The sequence below is a fragment of the Dermacentor andersoni genome, chromosome 2 (assembly GCF_023375885.2).
Source record: "Dermacentor andersoni chromosome 2, qqDerAnde1_hic_scaffold, whole genome shotgun sequence".
Classification (NCBI taxonomy): domain Eukaryota; kingdom Metazoa; phylum Arthropoda; class Arachnida; order Ixodida; family Ixodidae; genus Dermacentor; species Dermacentor andersoni.
In genome coordinates, this window is record NC_092815.1 from 146,819,555 (window position 1) to 146,838,127 (window position 18,573).

The 18,573-nt window shown below is 48.4% G+C and overlaps 1 non-coding gene across 1 annotated transcript; it reads right to left on the reverse strand.

The window, feature by feature from the left end:
* Positions 1–9,070: 9,070 nt before the first annotated feature.
* LOC126541025 (U4 spliceosomal RNA) lies at positions 9,071–9,211 on the reverse strand. The gene has a single exon (XR_007601608.1). It is a non-coding gene; the product is annotated as a U4 spliceosomal RNA (small nuclear RNA).
* Positions 9,212–18,573: the final 9,362 nt, after the last annotated feature.

Here is an 18,573-nt window from a genome sequence, read left to right on the forward strand (position 1 = left end):
CATAAAATATACTTGAATTGACGCCGAATTTCTCCGGGAGGTTCCTGCAAACAAAATAAACTAACCCCATTGAAAAGAATATTTGGTAAATTTCGGCCGTGGTGGAAATCGAAAATGGACCCCCGGGGCGCGACATGAGCCCGTTTCCCCGATGCTACAGCGGCTCCACGGTTCTAGTTGACTAAATACGTGCCTGGTTTGTGCGTCATAGCGCACGTCACGTCACAGCCATCTGGCTGACTAAACGTGTGGCCTAGAGCTTGCGCAGTTCCGCACGAGAGGGCGCAGCCAATAGGTAGGAAGTGGTGCCACGCCATGAGTGTTTACAATGACTGTATAAAATAAAAAAAACCATTAGTGCCCAAGTGAATGCTGCTGAGCGTTCCTTCGAGTTATGAACTCCTCGCAGCCAAGGAGCGCGTCGAGTCGCTTGGCGTGTTTTCAACGTGTAGCATTGATAACCTTGTGTCGCCGAAAATCCGCCGTCGGCGTCCGGAATTTTAGAAAAAAGTTTATTTCCACAAAAGACGGTACGAACACTGAGTCACAATGACGGCACAATTCCAAGAGGTCGATAACATATACAAAGTACGAAGCATTGCATACATGGCACGTTTTGAAAGAAGTGTCCGAGTGCACACTCACTAACATATAACCACATTGACAAACGGAAACGCACAGTTACACATAAACTAACTATCACATTACATAAAATGACGTTCAATACATACAGTGTGCACAATGGTTACGTGTAATGATGATGTGACTATACATAGTTTTGCAGCCATGCTACTAAATGTGTATATACAAAGATGATCATGCGTACGACAGCACACAGAAATCACGGGCACCTACATTCATGCATATTCAGTGAATATTTTTGATGGTCCCGCTAGAAGAACCAGGCGGGTCGAAAATTAAGCCATACACGTCATCAGCCACTGACAGGAAATGCCATAACAACTGTCGAATGAACTCCTCTTCCCCAAGAACGAACAACTCCTCTGACAGACATGACATTTGCTAAATGCAGAGCCTCTCCACAAGTGGAAACAGAGCACGGCGACGATGATCCGCGGCAACTGCCTCGCACCGGTTGCGCCACAGACAAAAGGCCCCCGCTTCAATTAAAGGTCGCGCGAAGGGGCCACTGGAGAGGAGACCAGTTGTAATAAAGCGGTCAACTCCAAGGCCACTGAAACCAGCATGCACGGTCCTCCAAAATAGCTTAGCAACGACGCATTGCACATGATTCTTCGATTCTTGAAGGGGACAATTGGGACACAGCGAAGATGGCACTATGCCCGACCGCTCTACTCTGTCACGCGTTGGTAGCACTTGCGACCTTAGACTCCACGTGAAGTCGCGCTAGTGGCCAGGCAGAAATGACGCAGTTATCGCACCCACTACACATTATTGTAGCGTGCGCGGCGCGCTAGGTGGAACTAGAGAAAGCAGAAAAGCTGACATTGTATCCCCAATGCGGTTTTCGACAACGTCTATATCAGGACATACCTATTATACGTGGCAATAAAATGTCACGGCCGTACAGTAAAATGCAGGTGCGTTTAACACTTGTGGTCCACGATTTAAGTGTTCGCACGGTGGCATGTAACGAATTTTTGTGCCAAGGAAATAGCAGGCGGGTACACGCACAGGACACTGATCATACTGTAACAGACGGAGCCGAAATCGCAGAGCAAGCAGCCGGCAGTAGATAGACACGGATGGGAACGCGAACCCACCGCGAGAGCGTGGTTGCCCAAGCGCCGCGCGACAGGCCAGTTCTGTACATCCCGACCAGAAGAAGGCACCAAGAAGGCACTGCAATGACCTAGTAACCCGTAAAGATGGCTGTAGAACATGAAAAACTTACCACACACGTCCACAAAATACAGACTGTGCTAAGTACTTTCTTTCTAATAAGGTTAAATCACACCATTGAACATCCTGAATATTTCGCCTTACTTCTCCAAGAATAGAGAGCCACACAGTCTGATATGCCATCATTGGTGTAATCAAGGCCTAAAATACGAATAGAATCGCTCTCTTGAAGACGGAAAAGGGGCTTAGGCGTGTATGTGGGGAACCAATGAACAAATAATGACATTTTGAACAATTTGGCGCAGCACCTTAAATATTTCCGCACTCAGTGAAAATTTGAAGGCTACGGGATAAGCTATGTTCATTCTTAAAGTACAATTTGATGTCATCGGCGAAGGCTGTCACCATCAACACTGCTACCAGGCATTGGGAGACCGCGAACGTAAGGCTATATCGGTACCGTGCACAGAAATGGCTCCAGGCTGAGCACAAAGAGTACAGGTGACAGAGGGCAACCCTGACGAACACCACGAGTGACGGGAAAGGGTGAACCCCCTTTCACAGCCATCAAGAAATAATGTACTTCGGATATTTGAATAGGCATTCCTAATAACTTCAATAAAACTTGATGAAAAGCCGAACCAGGTCAGTACATTGAACGTGTAGCTATGTTCAAGGCGATCGAATGCCTTTCCTTGATTAGTGAAACCAACCGACCTCCTGCTGACCTTGTGAGCGCATACGTGATTATGTCATGCGTAACGAACGAGAGACTTTGTATCTCTCTGCCAGGGACCTAGCGCGCCTGATGGTGTCCTATTAATGAAGGCATCAGGCTTGCCAAAGGTCGAGTGACAACAACTGTGAAGATCTTGTAGACAACTCTGAGAAGCGTGATTGGCCTCCATTCCTCTAGAAGAGCTGTTGATCGATCGTGCTTAGGTATCAGCACAATATGGCGTCACGAAAACTAGACGAGAATTCGAAGTTGTCGAAGCAGCGGCTGATAACAGATACGAAAATCGCACCAATAGCTTCCCAGAACGTTAGATAAAACTCAACGGGTAACCCATCCGGCCCTAGGGCCGAGCCACGTTTCATGGAAGATAATGCTGCCTTCACCTCATCAGCTGATGGTCGTGCACAAAGACCGTCAGCTACCTCAGGTGGAACCTGAGGCAGCCCACTAAGCATTGTACGAGATCCTCGAGAGCCATGATCTGTTTGCGTAGTCATACGCGAAATGTTTTCAAAATGCGTTACAAAGAGCGAATAATCACGCGTGGGAGGCGACGTAACAGGAAGTGCTCTTGGAGCTGCAGAATCGAATGCATCCGGCTGTCTAAAAAGCGAGTTTCTTGCAAAGCGCAGGACTTCAGGGTGTGTACACGGATTACATCTTAATCGCGAAGCAGCAGACCGAATCAACGGAGTCGGTAGGCTGACCCGCAGGGCAATACGGAGCTTCGTGGCAGTATCCGCCAGTTCTTTTGACAAACGTCGTCTGAGTGCATGTCCTTCAACTGAACAATGCAAACGCCACTGCACCTTGAGCGCGTCCCTTGACTCCGAGTCAGATCCAGAAACAGCGGCACGCAGGACTTGACAAACAAGAGCGCGAGCGCGCGTCGTGTAGAACGCGGATGTCTAGACTCCAAGCTTTTACTGATGAGGAAGCCGGGAAGCGAACTTTAAGTATAACTGGTCTGTGATCGGAAATATAAACAGGAGATGAAGGTAAACTTATCACATCAGATCGGGTGACATACCGAGCTAAATTGCTTAGCACATAGGCACGGTCTAACCTGCTTGACGACGCGCCGCGTCGCCACGTCCAGGCAAATACAGAACCGTGAAAAAGTCTATATCCAGCAAGGAAAAGTGCTGGACAAGGCGAAACAACTCCCATGCGTTCCAGTGAGGGCGATTCTAGCCAAGGCGTTGCACATCTGCTCGCGTGTCTAAGACGCAGTTAAAATCCCCAACAAGCTCCACGGGACGACCGTCCAGGAAATACACGTCCAGGTCACGAAAAGATCATTGGACTTAATGGCCTGCGCGGGTCCTTATATGCACAAAATGCGTAACCTAAATGAAGACAGTATACTATCAAATGCCAATATCCGCCCTGTCCCATAATAAAAGACATGATGATCTCGCAAGAAAGCTCTGTTGAAAATAATACCAACTTCACTAGAGCGTGATGCCTCGAAGAAGAAGAAACAGCCTAGGTTAGAAGTGCGTTTGAAAGTAAAAACATGTCCAGTGGTGAAAAAATCTGTTTCTTGCAACAATTTTTTGCGCGGGCCACGCTGATAATTTCGGCTTGCTTACAGGACTTGGGAGCCCTTGTGCGCTAAGTAAAATAATTTTTAGGGTGTCAGCCATATTTAATTAAAAGTATCACCAACCTGACCTGGTCATGTTGTTCAAGTCGGCGCCCCGGGAACAAGTCTAGGGGTTATGCAGTACACACATCAGTTCTTCGACGCTCTCGAAGAAGGCCGAGGTTTTTGGGCCGCTGTAATTCGCCACGGCGAATTACAGCGGCCGAGCCAGAGGTCCGAGCCAGAGGCTGACGCATGAGCACGCTTTACGTCACATGGGGCGCCATTTCTATGTCGAGTTCATCCAGGCTTGGCGAGAGTCCAATGCTGCTATCAACTCCGAGGCTGAAGCTGCTTTCTCATGAGGATGATGTCAGTAGCGGTAGGGCGGCGGGACTGATTTTATCGCCGCCGACAACTTTGGCAGCCTGGGGCTCATTGAGATTTAACGGGTGCGTCGTTGTAGTCGATGCAATTGAGGCGGATGAAGCCACAGCAGATTTTGTGGGTGTATCGACTGTAGTAATCGCAGGGTCAGGTGTTTTTTCTGTGTTTAAATCCTTGTTGCGGTCAGGAGGACTGATGGTAGCAGCCCAAGTGGAGGCGCTTTCGGCCACAGCATGCGTGCCCTTCGATGCTTCGAAGGTCAGCGAACATGGCGTGTTGCGATCCGCCATGTCACGGTGTTCTTTTTCAGTATAGGAGGCCGGCGAACAATGCGCGTTGTGACTTCCCGAGGTGCATGCGTGTTCTCTTTCATTTGTCGACGCTGGTTGACGCAGTGTCAGTTCAATTTCTTTGGTTACGGCGTCACGCGCAGTCGCGACCGCAGTGACGGCGGTGGTAAGAGGGGAAAGGCTCCAGCAGCAGCGTCCGAGTATGAACGCCGCACAGGGCACGCGACCGTAGGGCGACCATCCCCACAACGCCGACAAGGACAGTCACATCCATCGCTTTCGTGGCCATGGATACAACCATAGAGTTTCCTACAAGAATTACTAGAGGGAACTCTGGTGCTAGTGTCTACGGGAGCTGCAATGGGAGCGGTTGTCCTAGCATGGGAATAATGGGAAGTACATGGATTTGCCTAAACTTCGTCCTTTTGGCTTCGAACCGGCTTTGTGACTTTGTAAACTCGTCATTTTCTATAGTATATTGCGCAATAAATAAATAAATAAACATAATTAAAATAGCCCGACGGGAGGATTCCAACACAGGGACTCTAGCACAGAAGCCTGATATTGAAAACATTAAGCCACGAAGCGAATATGAATTTATCGCGGGCATGCCAGTGCCATGAGACGCTTGGCGCGTTTCAATTTGGCCACCTGGACAAGCTCAATCGTTGCAATTAATAGCAATTGTACGCGTTCCCGGCGTCTTCTGCACTTCGAAGAATATAGATTGCGCTGAAATATACGATGATAAGATTTGTATAGCGTAATATACAAAGCCACAAGCACGAAGATCAGACAAATCCACGTACTTCCCATCATTCCCATGGTAGGACAATGACTGCAGCGCCAGAGTTCCCTCTAGTAATTTTTGTAGGAAACTCTATGGATACAACAACGGGCACAGAACGCTGCGGTGCACTGTGCACGGTAGTAGTCGCTGGAGCCGCACCGAAGGCACACGCGTTGCAAGCCGCGGTAGTCAAACGCCACACGATGACCAGAGAATCGCAGATAAATGGGGACGGGGGCTGTGGTACTCATTTCCATTCAAACGAAGCGTGTGCCGTGAGCACGCCAGGTCGTTCGCTCATAAGACCAGCGTTGATATATAGAACCTTGCCATATGGTGATAGTGCTTGGACGAGGACTTCGTTCGGAATGAAGGACGGCAAAAAGAGGAAGGTTACGTTGGTGACCTGCGGGGCGACGGGAACGACAAGACAACGCTCGCCACCGATGACGAGGCAGCCAGCATCAACGATTCATGGAAGCCGTGCTCTTGACGGTGACATGGAGGTTGAGGCCTGCCATGTGCTGAGCGCAGTAGACCTCAGAGAGGCCAACTATTCAGGCCGTCGCGTCGACGACGCTCTCGGGTCCATTCCCCGTAGGGACAACAACATCGAAGACGTGGGCCTTCCAGCGAGTCCACAACGCTGTAGGTGCCATGGCGTGAGAGGTGGACGTCCCCAACATGGCATCCAGCGTCGAACGTCGCTTGGTCAAAGGAATTTCGAACCATGCATACCCAACCCCGCAGGCGCTCCATGTGGCGCAAGGAAATTACTGAACTAATTCAATTTCTCAAGGTAAACAAAGTAGAAAAAAACGTACAGTACGACTTAAGCACAACCTACAGTCATGATAGCGTCAGATTATAATTTGAATATACCAGGAAATATAATTATGTTACGCGGAAACTCAAACACAAACCCCTTTTAACGTGATACCGTTTTCCAGCTGCCGCTTGAAGTCTGTCTTAATGGTATCTTCGACTGGTCGCCTCCATCCCCCGAAGCAGAGTCGGGCAGATCCGGAGTTCCCCTAGCTCAGAGGTAGGTGACAAGCGCGCAAGCCGAACGTGCGACTCGCTCTCGGAGGAGGAAATGGCAGATGCGAAACCAAGTGACTACTGCCAACGTCTGATGTTTCGTCTATCCCGCTGCCGGGAAAACCGGTGGACGCGCCGACGGGCCGAGCGTTCGCCGAGGCGCCAGCACGCAAGGGCCTATGGTGGCCTAGGTTACAGTGGGACGTCGCCAACAGCAGCGACGCGGCGCTGCTGTTGGGTAATCTACTCGCTGCCATACCGCCCCATGATCAAGAGCGAAACGGAACAAGCAGAGACAATCCTACGGAACGCCTACAAGACGGCACTCCACCTACCAAGAAAGATACCGAACGACAAGCTGCTACAGCTAGGGATTCGCAACACCTTCGCCGAACTGGCAGAAGCACAGCTTGGAGCACAGTTTCACCGACTCAAAGACACGGCTACGAGAAGAGCGCTCCTGACAAGGTTAGGTCGCGACCCAAGGAGGCATCTCGATCGATCCGCCGATGTACCCGACGAGATCCGTAAGACCCTGCAGGTCAATCCCATTCCGAAAAACATGAATCCAAATCTCCACGCGGCCAGAAGGCAGGCGCGGGCAGATTATGCGGAAAGGCATTTAGCCAAACTAGAAAACACGGTTTTCACTGATGCAACACTGTATCCATGGAATAGACACATAAACTACATTAAGGCAGCTTCAGTAGTGGTTGACAACGCAGGCAAGCTAATCACCTGCGCAACTACACGTAGCGCCAGGATAGTGGATGCGGAGGAGGTCGCTGTTGCGCTGGCAGCGGCTGAGGGCTATCGAAAAGACAAATCAATGGTCATGTTAACGGATTCAAAAGAGACATGCAGGAACTACACAAAGGGTAGAATCTGCAGGGCTGCCTTAGCTATCCTCCGCAAGGTAGAACACCTCAGACACACCGCAACCCAAAAACTAATCTGGATTCCGGCACACACGGGCATAGAAGGAAATGAAAGGGCAGACAGCTTGGCTCGCGAGACCACGTACCGAGTCGAGCGGCCACACGCCCTGGAACAGCACTTCACCGTGGAGATTGGCTATTCAGAGTTACTGAACTACCACAGAGGCAAGAGAATTAGATACTCCCCGCCACACAAAGCCTTAACACAGCAAGAAGCAGCTAGTTGGCGGAGGCTGCAAACGGGAACCTTCTCGAACTTACATATACTAAGCAAGATGTATCCTACACAATTTACGAACGCATGCCCGTGGTGCGGGGCAACCCCCACGCTTTACCATATAACCTGGGAGTGTAAACGTAACTACACATTCCACCAACACAAAACACCGAGTCCGGAGCAGTGGGAGAGCCGGTTTACCAGCTGCGAGCTCGCCGCCCAAAGGGCAATGGTGCAGCACGCAAGCGAAGCAGCGCGGTACAGTGGAGCCCTAGACTAGGGGTCCAACCCTGCTAAGAAGGTCAAGCGTCTGCAGCGATGAAGACGAAGACCGAACGCTAAACCCTTAATGGACCAAATAAAGTTTTCTCTCTCTCTCTCTCGTTGATGGCTGTCGTCGTAATGGGGACGCCACGTTTACGGGGATATGAGCCATTGTTTAAGTGGTATGAGCCACTCATTGTCTTGCGCGAGGGACATATTGAATTTTGAAGCAATTTAGAAGAATCGGAAGTGGCAATGGCGGGTGGATGCTGCTAACTAGGGCACCGAGCACACTCGAGACATCAACTGCAAGAAAAGGTGAGGCGTGCAGACAGGACACAAGGGAAGAGGAGTGGACAACACGAACGCCTCACCTTTTCTTGCATACTGAATCCTTACCAACTAGCTCAGCTTTCTGTCATTCTAAGCTTCATAGCTTCACTGACGTCCTCCGCTCTGTCGCAGCCGAACGTGTGGGTAATCTCATTAAGAAACACAAAATGTCAAACGTCAAATCAACCCAAGCAATCGTAAAAACGATTGGAGCGCCCGCATCTCCAGTGGTGGGCCTTGCGACAAACACACGGGCCTTGGATTAATGGTTCCGCACATTCTATGCTAGCTGCAACTATGGGAAGTGCACGAGTAGTGCGTACCCCTGAGGAAGAAGCTGGCTATCGCGAGCGTCAGCGAAAGTTGGCTCGTGAACGGGCTCGTCGACGTAAGGCTGACTCCTAGCTACACGTCAGAGATGCGAAGCTTAAACGGCAGGGCCTACCCCGATCTGCGCGCCCGAGAAGCCGAAGCTCAACGGCAGCGCAACACAGCCTCGCTTTTCCACTAGTTCACGAACTGGAAGGCTAGGAGCTTTTTTTTTGTGTGTGCGTTGTTGGGCCTCGCGACGTTATTGTTAGAAGGTAAGAGTAGCGTGCTCTAGAGAGCGTCATCATGAATCCACTTCGAGTAAGCTATTTTTCGAATTGCATATAGAAGCCCCGTAGGGCCAGCCAAAAATTGCCATGGATGACGGTATTTCACGTCGCCCTGGCGGGGTATTGGGAAAAGTTTTCAACTAGCAATAGTCGCCCCTCAGCAGCACTTCACTGGGTACGACACCGCCTCTGCGCAAAGCTGACTAGAAGAAAGGTTCTACATGAAGCCATTTCAACACACGGTGTTACATTGGCGAGGGGCTTGTTTAAAATATTTGCCTGTTTCTCAGCAAATACTAGCACAACTGAAAGAGTGAAGTGTTTTTCTGGATGGTATGGTCAGTGCAACTACTTCTTTTATCTAAAAGAAATTATTTACGCGATGACATTAGTGTAAGTTTATTATATTATTCATGAATATTACGTTGCTTACAAAAATGCTATGAAACACCGTGATGTTTTGGCTAAGCCACCATTGTTAAGCCCCACTTTCGTGGCGTTTAGCATGCTTTTAGGGTGCCTCGATGTCCTCCACGCACGCCGCGCCATAGGAGCGGGAGGGAAGTGCACATTGGGGCACCCTGCATGCTTAGGAGCTGGTTACTTGAGCTGCTCACCGGTCTCCCCATGCATCGTTGTCATAAAGATGGTACGGCCTGTAAGGTGGTAGGTCGTGATCCATTGAAACATTCTGCCTCCAATGCCTAGCTCATTTAGTGCACCGAGAATGGCGTCGTCATAATGGCTCATCGTCATATGCACTTTTGACGTCCACAAAAAGCACTCCTGAGCCTACGCTTCTTTTCCTGTTCGACGGTGGTAACCAAGTTAATCCCGTTGCCAATGGAGGATATTTATTTGCGAAAGTCCGTTAGCATGTCTGGGTAGAGGACGCACTTCTGGAGAAAGCATGCTAATCTCAAGACAGGCACGTACGCAAAGAGGGGGGGGGGGGGGCCCGGGCTCCCCCCCCCATTCCCGCCCTCGCCCACCACTTCTCACACACATTCCTAAAGCGCCGCCAAATCAATGTTGAAACTTGGCAGCTATTCGGCGGGATACCGCTGTGGTTGCTTAGTGGCTATGGTGTTGGGCTGCTAAGCACAAGGTCGCGGGATCGAATCCCGGCCACAGCGGCCGCATTTTGATGGGGGCGAAAACACCCGTGTGCTTAGATTTAGGTGCACGTTAAAGAGCCCCAGGTGGTCGAAATTTCCGGAGTCCCCCACTACGGCATGGCTCATAATCAGAAAGTGGTTTTGGCACGTAAAGCCGCATAATTTAGGGCTATTCGGCGGTCAACATTTTGCTGCCTTTTGGACTCCTTTTAGATGGTGGTAGTTATATCGGCATTTCTTGGGATGTGAAGGCCAGTTTTCTCATTGATTCGGTGCCCGCGCGATTAACTCGAGATGGATTCAGTTGTCACCGTGTTTTCGACGGTCATGCGCATCGCTGTTGCTTCGCTAGTTCAACCCTGTTTGACCCAGGGACCAGGAAATGGATTCGGTTCGTGGTCAGCTGGTCTGTATGCACGTGGAACGAGTCGTGGCCAGAGAAAACGCCGATTGCGTTGAACGTTTTCTTTTGCTTCATTATTTCCTCGAGTAACGGCTTACCGCGACGCTGACAGATCCTCGGCACCATATACCCGGGATATGGGTTAGATAAAGTGAAAAATTATAATGCGCAACAGCGTCCATCATCGAACCCTGCAATAACCCTTAAACTCATTGGAAAAATTGACTGTCATCCCTTAACTCGTCTGGTTTTTCCCTAATTCTATAGCTATTGTCGTGCAAAATTGCCAACTGGAAACTAGAGTAGCGAGGAGTTGAGAAATTAGGCGATCTACTAAGGGAGAGAGCCAACAACCAAACAAAAAGGGAAAGCGAAAACTATCAAATTTAACCGGTTTATGAAAATATTTATGGATCAACATCTGTTTATTTAAAGAAGAAGTAAAACAGGAAAAGGAAGTGGAGAACTGTTCCGTGCGTTCTGAATGACCCTTCTATGGTTATAATTCGAGCCGCCTAACGTAGTCACTTCTCTGCTTTGCTTATGTAGGTGTTTTTCTAACCTTCCGCGGTGGGCGTAGTACGTCTATAAAATCGCAGCGTCCTGCGCCTTACGCGATTGTACGGGACTGGCAGCCACGCATCGTTACGTAACTTCCCAAATAACAATACCAGTCGGTTGTGGCACTTGGTAGAGCATAAACGAGGGATCCAAAAGAACTGCGATTGTTTCCCAGTTGTATATTTCTGCATACTTATTCCAGAGGTAATACAAAAACATTTGGTCGCGCACGTAATTCAATGCACAGGTTTGCGAGGCCCGATTGGGAGAGACAAAGATTCTCGGCTAGAGTGCCGACGCGACGGTACGCATCAGTTTGGAAGCTTTCCACATACAGAAATATGGCAGCAAGTGCGTAAGCACGCCTTCTGTATCGCTTTTTGCTGCAGAGCTTCAATTTTTGGAAGCAACTGCTGATTTGATTGTATGTTAGTATCCCTCGCCTTTTTCTAGTTTTTTTCTCGTTTTTTCTCGTTTTCTTGTTTTTCTGCGCCTGATTCCGTTGACTGCTGACACGTTCGTTCATCGATGCGCAATGTCTTTACCCCCGATTGTATCACTCCCTTCCCCCTTCACTTCTGCCTCTCCCCTCACATAAGGTACCCGTCTTCCGTCAATAAAATTTAGTTGACAGTCAGCGCTTGTGTCTCGTCCTTGACACTTTGTGGTTGCATGTGTTTGCGCTGTTACAATTTTTATGTCACGTTCCTCGTCGTTGAGCCTGCCTCCGCTCGCTTCGCCAGCTGCGTCGCATGCTTGATAACATGTCGGAGGATTGAAAAAGCGAGTTTGCATGCGCCGCAACCACAGTTGAGGCGGCAGTATGGACGACGACAATTCTGATAAGCAGGAGGAGGCCTGGAATCAACATCGGAACGAGATGAAGAGGAAACGAATCACCCAGGAAACAGACGAACAGGGCGCCGAACAACTGGCTAAACGCCGCAACATAGCTAGACAACCAGACTAACCTGGACTTGCAATCAAGATTAACCAAGGCTAACCATGCTATGCATTTGCTTTCGCTACGTATATCCTGGCATAGCCGAGCTAAGCTACTGCCAATTTTTCTTTAAGTTGTATTTTACTTACGTAATCCTTATTTTACACTTTGGGCTTCTTTACTTGTTCTTTCACCCGCCGCGGTTGCTCAGTGGCTATGGTGTTGGGCTGCTGAGCACGAGGTTTCGGGATCGAATCCCGGCCACGGCGGCCTCATTTCGATGGGGGCGAAATGCGAAAACACCCGTGTACTTACATTTAGGTGCACATTAAAGAACCCCAGGTGGTCGAAATTTCCGGAGTCCTCTACTACGGCGTGCCTTATAATCAGCAAGTGGTTTTGGCACGTAAAACTCCATAATTTTTTACTTGTTCTTGGCAGTGTTCTCATTGTGTTTCTTTCCTGCGCAAGTCCATTTGGCGTAGTTCCTTGTTTGCCAAGTAAAGGAGAAGTGTATCGCACAGGCGTATCTGTAAAATACACCTTATTTAATTTCACTTTTGCGGGTTTAAGCGTTTTTATGGCTAATGGTGGGCGTTATTCACATTTGTACTAGTAGAGGTACCCCCCCCCCCCCCCTAATTTCCATAGAAGTTACCTTGGGTTGTGCCCCTCTGGAAAAACAAATCCTGGGACAATCGCCCACTTTCAGAACTGAAAGTTTTAGGCCAATGCTCAGAAAGAACATCCGCGTTGAAGGCCTTACTCGCACTATTAAGGTTCTTGCGGTCTACGGGGCTTCACGACAGACTCTAAGAATGCCGCCCCCTACCGCTCCGTAGTGTACGCGCTTTGTTCGTGCTTGTCTCCCTTTCTTTCTATCTCCCCCTTCCACTCTGTTTCTCTTTTTATCCCTCTTAACCCTTCCCCCTGCGCAGGGTAGCCAACCGGAACTACCTCTGGTTAACCTCCCTGCCTTTCCCTGCATTATTTTCTCTCTCTCTCTCTCTGGGTACGTGCCTGTCTCAAGACCATTCTTTCCATGATGTTAAATACACAGCATCGCCCCTTGACAGAGGAAAACGTTCTCGGACACGGGTACAGACGGGTTTCGGCACTCAAGGCCTTAAGTGCTTTTTCTCAAGTTCTTAAGGGTTTGTGAATTGTGCGACCGACATGGAAAGTTGTAGCGCGTAGCATCGAGTGATTGAGTGAAATTTTCTCACGTGTTGTTTGTTTATTCTATCACCTTTTATTCCTTTAACCCTTTCGCCAGCACAGGGCGGCCATCCGGTACTTACACTGGCTAATCTCTCCGTCTTTCCTTCCATTTTTTTCCTCTCTCCTCCCTCGCTCGTGCAACAGGTCTGTAAGATGATATGGCAGGGTGCACTTGCGAGGCTTCACAAGCGCCACGATGCGACTGATCTTCCTCTTGTTTGTCACGGTACCTGAGTGCCACGATGTGTTAAATATAGAGAAAAGAACTTTAGGCGCTGCTTCTCCGAGAAAACGGAGCACGGTGTACGTATTGGTGTCTGGTCCGGCTGCTGATGAACGTCTTGAAGCACCAAGTGCGGCATGTAGTTGGTGAGTTGGTATGGTGAGTTGGTATGGCAACATATTTTTGGTTTACAGTGTGAAGGGCCACAGACGAAGCAGAGAGGACGAGCGTTCGTCCTGTCGGCTTTTAGTCTTTGTCTATGTCCCTTCGCAAGATAAACCAAGAATAAGTTTAGTTCTTGCATCGCGAATATAACATCGAAGCGGTCATACAATGCTGGTGGTGCTTGTCCTTCATAAGATGCCAGTGGGCGAGAAGTTATGCGGAAAATAATTGCGTAGTGATCCTCTGTAACTTCCACCTCGTTTAGACATTGCACAATTGCCAGAGCCTGAAATGGGTGCTTTTACTGTGCAGGAAATGGTAAGCTGCGGATTACCTCTCTCGTTTTGCAAAGGGACTTGCTAGAATTTTGGGAAGCACAAAATCCCCTTAGCGCTTAGTGATAAGTTTTTAAAGGTGTCAGCGGCGAGTTCAAAGTGAGTTCGACCAAATGTAGAAAAGTACGAGGAATATTACGTCCTCTATTTCCTCTCTGCGCGGCGATATACATCACATAATTTTTCGTAATAAGCATCGACCGAGGTTCTAGGTGCGAATGCGTGTAAGTACTTCGTCGTGTTCAGTAGTGCAGAGACAATGACATGTTCCAGATGGGGTGGCGTGGGCTGGTCCGAACAAGCGCTCTCTACCGACATCTAATAAGCGGGCCCGACAGTGCATCGCACCTATAGTGGGCAGGTTTGAAGGAACCCCTTTAGCTGTACTAAGGTTAGTATGTGGTCACTACCACGTGTCTACAAATCGGTACATTAGAATTTTCAGGACAGAAGGGTTCCGGACACAAACGCAAGGTCCAAGCAAGTACTATACGAAGGACTTCGGGGAAGCGTACGCGAACCGTCATTAACCATAGCTAAATTCTCGTCAAGTATCGTCAAGTATGTAGGTGGCCAGGTCAACACCTCGCCTATTGCAACGCTACTCCATAAAGGGCGGTCGGCTTGAAAGTCTCAAATGATTATGTGTTGTCCAAGGTGCACTTTGATAAGATAATTTAGGTATGGGCGCTCAAAGCTCTTTTTCGACAGTATCTAGCCTACAATGGTCCGAAATACTAGCTGTTTTTGCTTCACAGTCAGACAGATGTATTCAGTTGAAGTATGTTCAGGCACCGCATATCCGACGTACACAAAGTCGCGACGTATGCAAAACAGAACTTTGCTTCTGCATAAGTGATTGCGGGACCGCAGTTGTACGTATACTGATAGTCTAAAAGGAGATGTCATTTTCGACTCGCTTATAACCACAACCGGCAACTAATATTTGAATATTCGTTGGCGTGAATTCGAAAGGCGACTCTGTAAGTGCAGACGTCCCACTGCATAATAACAGATCAACGCATAAGCTCTTGAAAACAACCACTTCCTACTGATAGCGCTATGATGATCTACTAGTGTAGAGGCACTAGAAACGGCTCCAGTGTGTCCATAATTTGTAACGCAGCCAAGTTTGATGCTGTATATGAGCTAGAAAGCGCATCACGCATCGTATTCGTCAGCTGTAGAAGCATGCCCTCCACCTTAGCTAAATCAAGCTGGTTCCCAGAAAGACGCTCCGCCGAATTTTTATGCGTATGACCCTTGCGGGAACCTATCGACGTCAAGGGAGTCCGGGCAAACTCAGGATAATGTTTCGTATGTCCGTTCCCTGGTAACGCTGTAGACTGGCTTGATAAGCCAGCAGTGGTCGTCTGATCATTTGATGTGCTTTCTGGTTGTGGTAATGGCGGTGCAGGTAAGGTGTGAGGGACCAGTGGAACCTCGAGATTATGCGGTGAGGGCGTTCTGGGGGCACGCTGGTGCTTGTGCCATGAGCGATGTCGCCAGAGGCGCACGGATTTAGCTGCCTCTCTGGCACATCGTGTGATCCAGAGAAATTTGCACACACAGGCGCGTACACTTCACAGTCATCCGGTTGATGACTTCCGCCACAACGCTAACAAGGGATGATGTTTTTGCAAACCCCATTCCCGTGTCCTATCTGCTGGCATCTATGGGGTTACCAAAGGAAACGGAAATGAAAATGATGTCAAACAACCTAGAAGCCTTATACAGGAGCCTTATACAGGATGGGTGATTGCCCCAATCACCCATCCTGTATAAGACAGGATTGGTGATTGGGCAAATTGGTGATTCAGTATCGTAAGACGTGCTCTGACCAAAAACCTAAAATATTCTGCAACGTCAGACACAGGACGAATTATCTTGGTTGCATACAGAAGGTTCTGTAGAGAATTCCTTTTTATGTGGCGCCTGCTAAGTGGGGCAGACTGACGAATGCCTTAATGATCGTTCGCGTGAAGACGCGCGCAATGTGCGCTATTCCAACGGTTTCTTTGGCCCAGCGTACTAACACGTGCACCTGTATTACTTAGTTCGAAAGAATCTGATGTTTACAAGCACCACGGCTATCGTACCCACACCATATCTCACCTGGCACAGATGGCGCGAGAAAAAGCGCATGCTCACAAGCCATCCATTGCCATATCTGACAAAGAGCTAGAGTATTTAGGAAGACACCGGTGCAGCAGGAGATTGTAATGCTATTTCAGATCGCTGCGTTTATATATAGCTTTTATTTTTGCTTTGTGAATTTTTTTGCTACTCATTTACTCTTCTCGATTCCACTTTTACTGGTTTTGGTATTTTTTTTCAGGTACCTCTTTCACTCCCTTGTATGATTTCGTCACATTGGTAAAACTTCAATTGGTAGTCTGCGCTTGTCTGTCACTTGTCCGTCCACACTTAATCTTCGTGCTGTACACTTACCTGTATGAGATTGTTTGAACACTTCGCTTAAATATAGAACAGTCTCATCTAATTACCGACGCAAAAATAATAGAAATATCTCGCAAGAACTCTCAGACGGTTCATTCAATCCCCATTACATAATTGTTCAATTCATCTGTTGTACCCAAGCCAGTAATCACCGGACGTTGCTTGGTCAAGCATGGTAAACACAATCGCGCCTCCTTTACAACTGTTAGTACGGCGCCAAGGGTGGTTATTCGCTTGCTATGCGGTAGGCCCGTGTTCGATTTCTCGCAGCAGACTAAATTTTCCTAATTAGCCACCCTTTTATTGTTGCCTACAGATGCCAACGTTCTACTGTCCGAAGTTTCCACGCCCTTTGTCAACTGTTAACGCTTGCCCTGAGGATAGTTATACGGTTATCATGCTGCAGACCCGAATGCAACTCTGTGACACGCATGTGACCTCACGCGTGAGCATTGGGGCGTCTGAATGATTAACTTCTGGGGTTTGTGGAGGCCAAGAAGACTATTTGGTGATGGCGCTCTGTCCTACTTATCCGCCGCCCGGACTGGCAGTTGCAAGGCCGGTTCTTCGCCGAAATCCGTCGCACATCTTTTGTGCACATGCGCGGTTTCGTTTTGCCGGCTCATAACAGTTTTGGCTAGACCGACTCTTATAGTGGATAGGATCTGGATTTTATGCGAATTATCAGAAGAGTTTCTGCCTCCATAGAGTACACAAGCTGATAAAAATCTGCGAGCGCCCTACTGTTGTACAGTTGTCATCAAGCTATTACGCCATCGTCTCAAGCTTTCGCAATTTCGTTGTTGTCTTGGTGACGCTGCCGTCGTATTCGCGCTGTAAAATGGTTGAGCCGCTTCAGGCTGTTTGGAGCATTTCAGTGGGCAGGCCAAGTCACAGTAGTAGTAGTAGTAGTAGAAAAGTTTATTTGTTATTTTGTAATGAAGCCTGAGAGGGTGCAGCCCTCAGACCAGAACCCCATTTGCTGCTGCTATCCGGCTGGCCTGGTCAATCAGATGGAGCAGCCTCCCCTTGTAGCATTCCGTCTTCGTAGAAACCAGTAAAAATGGTTGGCCAAATTCGAGCAAGTCCTTCAACCAGTCGACACACCAAAATCATGAAAATAGCCTTAGGTGAACAAATACGAGTCTATTAAAGTAAAATCATTTTGCACTGCTGAAAGTACTGTTCACCCATGAAAGGAAGCTTTCGCCATAAGTACCTCAAAGTTCGTGAAATAGAATTATGCGAAAGGTAATGTTCATTCACTTACCACGCATCACTTATACCCTCCATCGTGTCAAAGGTTGCTTTATGGGACTATCCGGAAACCTCTGACAGTGCTTGTCGGTAAAAAAGGGCCAACTAGCAAGGACAAGACAGAAAATGCCCCCAGAACCAGTTCTATCCCCATTAAAGGGGTGCTGGAGGTACCTTGGTAGCCATGTTAATGCATTAGTTTTGTAGGGGGAGCCAAGATTAAATGCTCTGCGTAAATCTCTAATTTGTAAATGTATTTTCGAGTGTTCACCCCTATTGATCACATTCATCAGTGGCACCACAAGGTACGATGGCACCAGTGTTTGCACAGGAACCTTCGACGAGCCATGTATGAAAGCTGACGCGCTTGACCCGCTGGTAAGATTTGGATGTGTGGATGTGTGTTCCTGGAAAGGAGTTTGTTCGGACCACAGGAGGCTCCTGCCTGCCCCCCTCACCCACCCCCCTCCGGCCCCCAAGAAAAGGAAATCCAGTACTACATATCTGTCGATAGAGATGTGATTGGATTAATAATAACATGGACAGAATTTCAGCACTTAAAATTTGCGTTGAAAATTCAGTGGTGGTCCATCAAGACAATCAGAAGTAGTGATCACCTGATTACGCTGCTATGTCCCTCCATTAAGCCTATATTTACAGAGGACTGTTCTGACGTTATCCCTCTGTGTCCATTCTGCCAAGAAACAGAATCCCTACATCGCTATGTTTTGTTATGTCGCCGATACAAATTTCAAGAAGAAGATTTCTAAAAATTCCGCTTGCTAAATTAGGGTTAATCTTATCATCAGAAATATTACTCTTTCGGTGCTATAGTTATAAGTTTCAGCCACAAGGGACGTGTCTGATGCCGTTTGCG